This window comes from Bubalus kerabau, chromosome 5, assembly GCF_029407905.1.
Source record: "Bubalus kerabau isolate K-KA32 ecotype Philippines breed swamp buffalo chromosome 5, PCC_UOA_SB_1v2, whole genome shotgun sequence".
Lineage (NCBI taxonomy): Eukaryota > Metazoa > Chordata > Mammalia > Artiodactyla > Bovidae > Bubalus > Bubalus kerabau.
In genome coordinates this window covers 12122854-12132462 of record NC_073628.1, presented here as the reverse complement: position 1 = coordinate 12132462, position 9609 = coordinate 12122854, and the positions used below count along the sequence as shown (strand labels likewise).

The 9609-nt window shown below is 46.6% G+C and overlaps 1 pseudogene; it reads right to left on the bottom strand.

Annotated features, from left to right (window-relative positions):
• Window positions 1-274: 274 nt before the first annotated feature.
• On the bottom strand, window positions 275-9373 carry LOC129653627 (pregnancy-associated glycoprotein 1-like; annotated as a pseudogene).
• Between the last annotated feature and the right edge of the window lie 236 nt (window positions 9374-9609).

Sequence of the window (9609 nt, the reverse complement as noted above, 5' to 3'; positions counted from 1 at the left end):
CCCCCTTTCCTTGAAGCCAGTTGGAGGTGGGCTCCTCTCAACTGTGATTCAGACTTGGTTCTAGGTCCTTCCCGATCATTGTACACCTCCCAGACTCAAACAGAGACACCCATTTGTTTCAGCACCGTTGAGAGTGAAACCCTTTATTCTTTCATGAGAATAGGGTTTGCAGCCCACCAAATATAGTTCACCAGCATCCTGGGTAAGAGTGCCCTAAGTGTGAGTGAGCGTTTGCTCAGAGCGGCCTTACTGATTCCTGAGCCACACCAAGCATTTACACTGCCTGTGCCAGGCCAATCCTGTCATTTCCTCGATCATAAACCAAGAAGTACTGCCTCAGAAAGATGTCACCCAGGATCCAGGTCTGTAGATACACTCACTGTGTTCTCCTTAAAGGTAGGATAGCAGTGGACTCTAGAATCCTGGGGGAACCAGAGACACACACCAGTCATCCTGAGCTCTTACCTGCGACTCCCACTAATATTCAGACCCAGCACAATTCTTGGTTTTATTTCCCTCTTTTGGCAAGTATCAAGGGGATTTATGAGCAGCAGGGGATGTGAGAGTTCATCCAAAATGGGACAAGGCATGCTGTTGCCATGAGGAAGGGAGTTGGGGAGGGGAGGACTGGGAGTTGGGGATACAGCAAAATGATAAAAAAAAAAAAAGTCCTACTGTAGAGCGTAAGGAACTATATTCAGTATCCAGTGATAAACCTCATGAAAAAGAATATACATTCTTAAATGACTGTATAGTTTTTATGTGTATAACTGAGTCACATTGCTGTGCAGAAGAACTTAAAGCAACACTGAAGATCAGCCACACTTCAATGAAATTTTTAGAAAAGAACAAGAGTGTCCATAGTTCTCACTTCCTGTTTCTTTCCTTCTGGCTCCTGCTCCTTGTTTTCTGTGCAGAGAATGCTGGTTCTCCTCCTGCGATCCCACAATCCATACTTTATTTAAAAACTTTATTTTGTATTGGAGCATAGCTGATTAACAATATTCTGAGTTTCAGGTGGACAGTAAAGGGCCTCAACTGTATGTATCAGGGTATCCTGATCCCAAATATACCCTCCCATCCAGGTTGTCATATAACTGAGCAGAGTTCCCTGTGCTACAAAGTAACTCGTAGTTGGTTATCCATCTTAAATAGAGCAGTGCCCACAACACGTTCTTGGAGACTTAGGAACTCTGGGAAGCCTCCTTCGGCCCACACTCTCCCTCTTTGGCCACTCCAGGCTTGGGTGGGTAAGGTACTCTGGTTCCCAATCCCCACCAGTCAGTCCATAGCCCTCAACACCCCGAGTAATTACCCAGTGCCCCAATGCAGAGTACCTTGGGATGCCATTTGCATGGAATCCAGTGCAGTTTTGCCTAGAACCGAGCAACCCTCCACATGGCTCCATGAGTTTACAGTTTTAGAATTCCTGAAATTCCCTTCCTTCCTCAAAGCCTTCTTTCAGCCCATCAGCCAACTCTGAACTCCCCTAGGGAGCTGACATGAAGCCTCCACCCTGTACCGGGGCTGAGCAGTCACTGTGCACCCTTTATTCACATTAGCAACCAGCCTCCCCACAAAGGGGTCGGGTATCCCAACTCACAAAGGGGGCACCTGGCCAGAGCTAGGGGAAGATGCATCCGAGAACTAGGGTGACCATGTAATTTATCATCCAAACCAGGAAAACTGCGAGAAGGGAAGGGAGACTGTTAATCCCTTTGGTGGGAAAGCACACTGGGAGTGTCCCCAGTCATTCTCCTTGTCACGTGGCCTATTCAGTGACCGCTAGAGCTGACTCATGTTCATGCATCTGAGGTTTCAGATTGAACTGAAGCTCTTTGAGGACTGAGGACCATAGTGTTCCCCTCTCCTTGTGTCTCCCACCATGCCAGCATGGTGTGGCATCTCCACATTTTTTTCAGGTTAATCAGTGTCCCAGATGGCCCTTTACTCTCAAGTGGTTGGTTTTGTGGCAGGCTCTGGCCCAACAACAGGGCTCAGCAGCATCTGTAATAGTGTGAGATGGCCTGCACAGGGCGCCCTCCTCCCAGCAGCAGCCTAAGGGTTCCTGCAAGATCCTATTTGAGAACCACCCCTCAGGGTTATCCCCTCACCTCATGGATGTAGGCTCGAGTTGGCACTGGGTATTTGATGCTATTGATAGTGAAGATAATAAAGGGCAGGGTACTGACCGCAAAACATGAATCGTAGTGCTGTTAGACAGAGAGGGAGAGAGGTTGGCCCTGGAGATCCTTCTTGTGTGTGGAGACTGGGAGTGACCCTGGGGCATGATCCTTCACCTCGGTACCCCATGGTGTGGTGCTGATGAGCACCTGGATGTTATTGACCAGTCTTCTTGGCCCAAGGATCAGTGATGTCATAGAGTCCATAAGGGCCTTGCAGCCGCCAGAACAAGCAATAACCTTTCTTTTCATGGAGATGCTGAGAGACAGTGTGACAAAGCGGGCATCAAGGTCACTCTGAATCTCCCCAGAGCTTCCCCCTTCCCGACTGTCCGCTAATCATCCCTACATCTTTTGGGCTGACTCTTTTCTTTGCTCTCGACCTTCCTTGACATCCTGAATGCAGTACTTGAATACACGATGATCTTTTGTATCTTGACACAAGCTGGTCTGCCTTCCTAGAAGAGTCCCCTCCCTTTTGACTAGCAAATTTCTTCTCATCTTCCAGATTCCAATGTAATTGTCCTTGATTCAGGGAAATCTTTCCCTTGGTGTTTATCAGTCTCCTGTCTTGGTCACTTACTGTAGACCCTTTCTCATGTCTGCTGCTGCTGCTGCTGCTAAGTCACTTCAGTCGTGTCTGACTATGTGTGACCCCATAGACGGCAGCCCACCAGGCTCTCCCGTCCCTGGGATTCTCTAGGTAATAGTACTGGAGTAGAGGTGGCATTGCCTTCTCCGTTTCTCATGTCTAGCATGTACCAAAGTCACAATTCACTATGTGTGTGTGTCATTTCTTGTGCATCTGCCTTCTTAGATGTGATGCCTCCCTTGTGCATTGCCTCCCTAAAGTGCCTGGCACACAGTGGATGCTCAATGCTTGTCTTTTTAGTGAGTGAATGAAGACTGAAAATAATGAATGAGAAACATCCAGAGAGCTGTATTTGGTGGGTAACAAATAATGGGTTAACCACAGAGCAAAGATGGAGATTCGTGGGGACAGCAGATTCTCATAATGGTGGGAGAGAGGGGTTCCTCTGGGAGAGGGTGTCTCCCAGCACTGTTCCTACAAGCAGCTTAGGCCCTGAGACCCTGGCCATGAAATATATGACTAGCCCACAGGAAATCCAAAGGACAGGTCAGCTTTTGTCTGAGGGTATCACACAGAATCCTATCAATTATGCCCCTTGTCTTCTCGTCACGCCTGGATCCCACCTTCCTGTTTCTCTGTTATAGCCCCTGCACCACTGTCTGCCCAAGTACGTGGGGTGTCTTTTTTATTAGTTGCTTTCAAGTCATAAGACTGCAGCCAACCTCTCTCCACTGCTGGGTAACTGCTCCCTAAGGAGACCAGCTTTCCCCATTTGCTCAGGACTTCCCTGTTTTTAAACTGACATTTATCTGTACTGAGAACTTCCTTGGTCCCAGGTAGCCCAGGACAGTTGGTCATCTTATAACTGTGTTCAGGCCAGTGTAATTCTCCTGATCCTCTGTTTTCCACACTGTAGAGTCCTCTAACCATGCTCCATGCCTCACAGGGCAGTGGGTGCAACCCTCTTCCAGCTGCACAGACCTCTCCAGACCCTTTTAGGACCCTGGTCAGAAGGCCTGAGATTTATAAACCCATGGGTTGTTTGCCTATGTGTTTATATGTTTGTTTGTATATGTGTTTGTATGTGTCTCTAATTGTGCATTTGTGTCTCTGACTAGCTATGCATGTTTATATGTGTCTGCTAGTGTGTTTTCATGTGTCTGTCTGTCTGTCTCTGTCGTTGTGGGTGGTGTATATGTCTGTCTCACTATGGGTCTGAGAATCCATTTGTGTCTGCCTGTGTCCATGTACAGATGTGGAGCATCACTTGGGCTGATCCTCAGAGGGAGAGGCTTACCGGTCCATGTGTACACACCAGTCTCCCGCTTGGATCAATGGTACCCAGTTGAGTGTTCCCTGCTAGTAGGCTTTGTCCACCCCGCCAAACATGATCACACTGCCCTTCCCCTGCATCTTTAGAGAGAAAAGAGGGGGAGATCTTTGGAGGACAGTAACAAGAGCACTGTTGGAGAGCTTGTGTTTGTGCTTGTCTACCCATCAAGGCCCTAATAAGGTCTCCATTTACAGATGCAGACATCAAGGCTAGGAGCGATTGAGACCCAGACTGAGGTCAGTAACTGGCTAATGAGTGGCACAGAGGAGGTTAGAAGCTGAGTCACGTGGCTGGGCTCCACCCACTATGTCTTCTGAAGAGGCCCAGGACCTCCTGCAACCTGTGTGCTCAGAAACCCTCAGATGATAGGGTGCTGAAGAGTTTTTGCTTTCCCCTTGTCCAGCTTGTCATTTTTCAGGAAAATCAAAGCCTGGGAGTGCTAAGGATGTGGGTTCAGGTCACCCAAAGTTGGCTCTGCTGGCCTGTGACCTCTACTGTCCAAAGGGACTCACACTAGAAGGGACCCCAACTCTGCTCTCCCTATCTTAAAATGACTAATATTTCTTGAACAAGGGATCCAACATTTTGTTTTGTGTCCCACACTTTTATTTTTCACTGGCTCCTGAAAATTGATTAGCTGATCCTAGGCTCCCAGTGGAATGCTAATGAGGAAGGAAACATATCCACCATCCTTCTCTTTCCTTCCTGATCAAATTCATAAGCAAATTGTATTGCTTTTAATTCCAACTTGTTTCCTGTTGCCTTCCATTAGTCTTCCTCCTCACTCACCCCCTAGACCAAGTTACCTGTCTTGAGCCCAGGAGCAGGGATGTGTTCCCTTAAAGCATTATTTATAAAAACCAGTGGTGATGCAATGTAAGTCCCTAGTTATCCTGGGTTAGATTATCTCTCAGGATACTTTTTTATCAAGTGTTCTATCATTTTCGTGCAACTGAAAGCATCTTACAGCTAATTTGGAGAAAGGGATTGTCCATCTCAGACTTACTTGCTCAAGTAGAAGGCAAAAACAGGCTCAGAAATGGCGCCTTGATTCTTCAGGTTGTCAAAGATGGGGATAGCTCCAGTGAAGGATATGTTGGGGTAGTTCAAGCCCAAGACACCATCAAAAGGTATACCCTCAAACCCGTATTCCATCATGTTTAGACCGAACAGCTGGTCAGTGCTTACAAGGTCCCCAATCTGTGGTAGAGAAGAGTGTTCCCACTTACAGATACGTGAAGTGGGACTAGGACTGGGCTGGGGTGCATTGCCGTTAGATCCTCAAAGAAGAATTGAGCCTGGGCTGTCTTTGGTGGACCTCAGATGGTTAGACCAAGCTGGGAGGATTCCATTTGTGAGAGGCTGTGAATTTTAAAACATCTGCCCCTCTGAAAAGCACCACCTGAGTGAGTCAAATTGGCCTTGTGGCTTCTGTCCAGGTGGGGCAACCAAGAGTCAGGCCAGGACCCATTGGTGCACCCTTGTGAACAAAACAATCGAGAACAAGATAGCCTTCTCTTTGACATGATGTAATGATAGGAATGGGCTTCATTCTCTGTAAGGGACTGTGGATTCTGCAACTTTCCGGGTAGACAGAACCTGAAAACACAATCTTGCTTGCAGGGTTGTATGAAATTATTGCCTGGGAAATTCACTTTTGGGGATACATGTGTATTTCTGTGAGTGTGTATAAGAGAGAAAAAGAGAGAGGGGAGATACTCAGGTACTTTGGGGAGGCAGGCCATAGGTTTTATTAGACTCTCAAAGGTCCCCTAGAGTGAGAACTCATTTATCAGGCCCCCTGATATCTCTGGCCTCCAGTTTCCCACTCTGAATACTTGAAGCCCTTGATTGCCCCCAGAGTCCCCAGATCAGTTTTATCCTGTCCCAAACACCCCACACCGACTGCAGTCCTGAAAAGCCAGCCCAGCTCCATCACTTACCATATGCGTGACCTTGGCAAGGCCCTTGCTGTCTGCACCTGTTTCCTCATATGTCAAATGAGCTAATCAGACCACCTGCTGTGTGTGGTTGTTGCAGGATTAAACCAATTATTACCTGAAAGTGCCTAGAACCGTCTGTGAATATAAAAGTGAGTGCTTTTTTCTCATCTTCTCGCTCCCAGCAAAATGAACCTTGAACTGCTCGTGGGCATAGCAGCTGCAAGTCCACACCTCAACGCACTCCCTGGGTTAGCTAATTCGTTTGCTCATGTGTCACCACGGGCACTGCCTCCCCAGGGACAGGATCCTGTGGGTAAGATGGCCAATATCTATGGGAGTTAGCCTAGAAAGGGTCCTGCCAGATGGTCCTGCATCTGTTTTGCAAGCAGTGGTCACTCCATAGCCAGTCCTGACTCAGCTTCTGTTTACACATTACCCAAATGTGTCATAAGCAAGAAATCCCTTCATGCTCCCAAGACCCATAGGCGATGCTGAAGGTCTTTTGGGTAGGCTGGAAGGTGGAAGACTTGTAATGTCTGAACCTAACTTGTGTAGCTGTAGACACAAGAGATGAGTGTCATCAGGTGCCAAGGGTGGAAACGGCGGCAGGGCAAGTGAAAGATGGTCCGGGTACGGAGTGTCTGTACTCACAACAGGCTGGACTGGGGAAAAAGAGGGAGAGAACCTACAAGACAGGTGAGGCTGTGTCAAAGATAACCTGGAATTCCTGAGGGGGTGTTCCAGTGATGATGTTACCCACATAGAACAATTACAGGGAGAAGGAGGGAGTGGTTAGTACAGAACTGGCTGCCCTCTGTTCCCACACTGCTGCCTCCCTCTGGGTGTCACATATCTCTTGAGATCACTTTCTAACCACCATGCAGCTCACAACCTTTGATCACAGAGGTGCTTGCATTTGATATTGTTTTTTCCTATGTTACATTGTATGCAGGATACTGACTCTATGACCAGGTGTTGAAGTGATACCTCCTGCATGGGAAGCCCAGAGGCATAAACACTGGGCCTCCAAAACTGCTGGACACCCAGGGAAGTTCTGGTGCCTTCATTTGAGAAGCTCTGTAGTCTCTTCAAACCCAGCCTTAGCAGCCCTTTCTCCAGGAGGTCCTTCTTGATCAACCCCAGCCACTCCCTCCGAACTCAGATCGCATCCAATCAACACCAAACAGATAACCCTTTCATTTGACATGTATTTATTCTTTGCCTATCATTCAGGCTGGCATGGGCATTCTTGAAGACAAAATAAGCCATTTCTAATCTAAAAACTGTAAGCACTGTGTTAGATTCTTATGGCCTTACACGGAATACAGGTTCAGGTACTTTTTACTGCTGTGGTTCTTGCATGTGTGGAAACTGAATTCCTCTGCCTGGGGATTCACAGTTGCTTTGCAATTAGTTCTACCTTTTGATCAGAGATGGTTCACTCTTCATCTGTAACTGAGTGACTCCCTTAGTTCAGAAGTATCTGCTGCTGCTGCTGCTGCTGCTGCTAAGTCACTTCAGTCATGTCTGATTCTCTGCAACCCCATAGACAGGAGCCCACCAGGCTCCACCGTCCCTGGGATTCTCCAGGCAAGAACACTGGAGTGGGTTGCAATTTCCTTCTCCAATTCAGAAAAGTGAAAACTGAAAGTGAAGTCACTCAGTGTGTCCAACTCTTAGCGACCCCATGGACTGCAGCCTACCAGGCTCCTCCATCCTTGTGTTTTTCCAGGCAAGAGGACTGAGGTGGGTTGCCATTGCCTTCTCCTCAGAAGGAACAAACTCCATCAAACTAATGACACATCTTTGACACAGAAATGGACGTTTACCTGCCACTTGGTAATTTCTGGGCCCAGTCACCAAGACCAAAAGTTGAGGATGATAGTGCCTTCTCCTCTAGGTGGGGCCTCTGTTACCCAGGGTTTCTGCCTCCTGCAGGAACCCGAGCCCCAACATCCCACCTGTCACCTCCAGATGACCCCAGTGCTAGGCTAGAGCACCAGGAGGCACTTTGGAGCACCATCCTCCAAAAACCTGACATCCATGATGTTGCTCAGGGGGTGAATAGTTATATTTGAGCCACGAGAAGAAATCTGGAACAATCTGTAAGCATGTTCCTTGAGGAAATTGTTCAGCATGTTTTTTTCACTAAGGGTTTATCTCATGGTCTTCACTTTTGTTAGAGGTATTCTTTCATGGAGCATTTGACAAAGAAAGCAAAGAAGATACTACAATTAGCTGTCACTGTTAAGTATAACTGTCATCGCAATGGCACTGTGTATTTTCCAATCAATTTTATGAGTCACCTTATTATCAGAATTTTATGCATATACCATGGCAAAGACATAGGTTTGAAAAAAGATTCGGTTCTGTAATGTTGGGTAAGCCATATGACCCTGTGGGGTCTCAGTCTCCCCTCAGTAAAATGGTGGAATGTAACGATTCAAACCCTCCAAATAGGATATCTTGGGGATAGTGAAGTGATGGATATAAGATGCCTGGTAAATAGGAAGTCTCAGCATGACAGCCACTAGCATTGCTTTACCATCCCACTGTATCCTTCTCATAAAAGTTCAGGGAAGGAGGTAGAAGGGGATTCCTGTCCTCTTTTACCAGGGAGAAATTTGAAATGCAAGAGGCTTGTGAATTGGCTGTGGTCACACTGCTTGTCAGATATAAAACAGTGTATAAGTAGCTCTCCCAATCTTTATCCAAGTTGAAAGAGAAGAGATAGTTGAAAAAAGAAGCCAGGAGATAGGGAACAAGTTAGGGAAATGTAGAGGCTCTAGAAGAAGGATGAGTCAAATGAAAAATTAAAAGAAAACAACACAGAGAGAAATACACTCAGAGAGACTTCCAAAAGAATGGAGAGATAAATGATAATGATACAGAGATGCAGACATAGACATATACTCACTGAAGTAGAGAGGGAACAAAGAGAACATGCTAAATAAAATGTAGAAAAGTGTTATTCCACAGGACCACACCTACATCTGCATTGACTGTGCACTGAGCAATTGCAAGGAGTTCCAATTTCAATAGGTCATGACATGACTGGACCCCAAGAGTTGTGCAGCTATGCAAATCTACACCAAGTCCCTTGGGACCCACAGTTCCTATAGCAAAGTACTTATCAATAAGTAAGGGTTGAACTTTAAGATTGTCAGGGAAATATTCCATTCCCATCTAAACTGGATGAATAGAATAATCAGATATAAAAAAAAAATCACAGAAAGGAAGATGATGTGGCTTACAGTCTCCATACTTACATAACTCTGCAATCTGAGAAGGCCACCAGCCCGAGGAGCACAAGCCACTTCATGCTTCTTTCCTGGCTCCAAGTACTCAGGAAAGTTCAGGTTCTTAGCATGTAGTGGTGACTGGGATCCCCTAGTTATATATGCTCTGACATGCCCTAGTTTAGCCCTTTAGGCCAATAATAGGTCTAAAAAAACTACAAAGGTCTCGGTAAAATCTTTACTTTCATCAGTGTCCTTGGCGAGTGCACTTTGAAGCTTCTCAGAATACAGAGAATTGAACTGTAATCTCTTCCTTGAA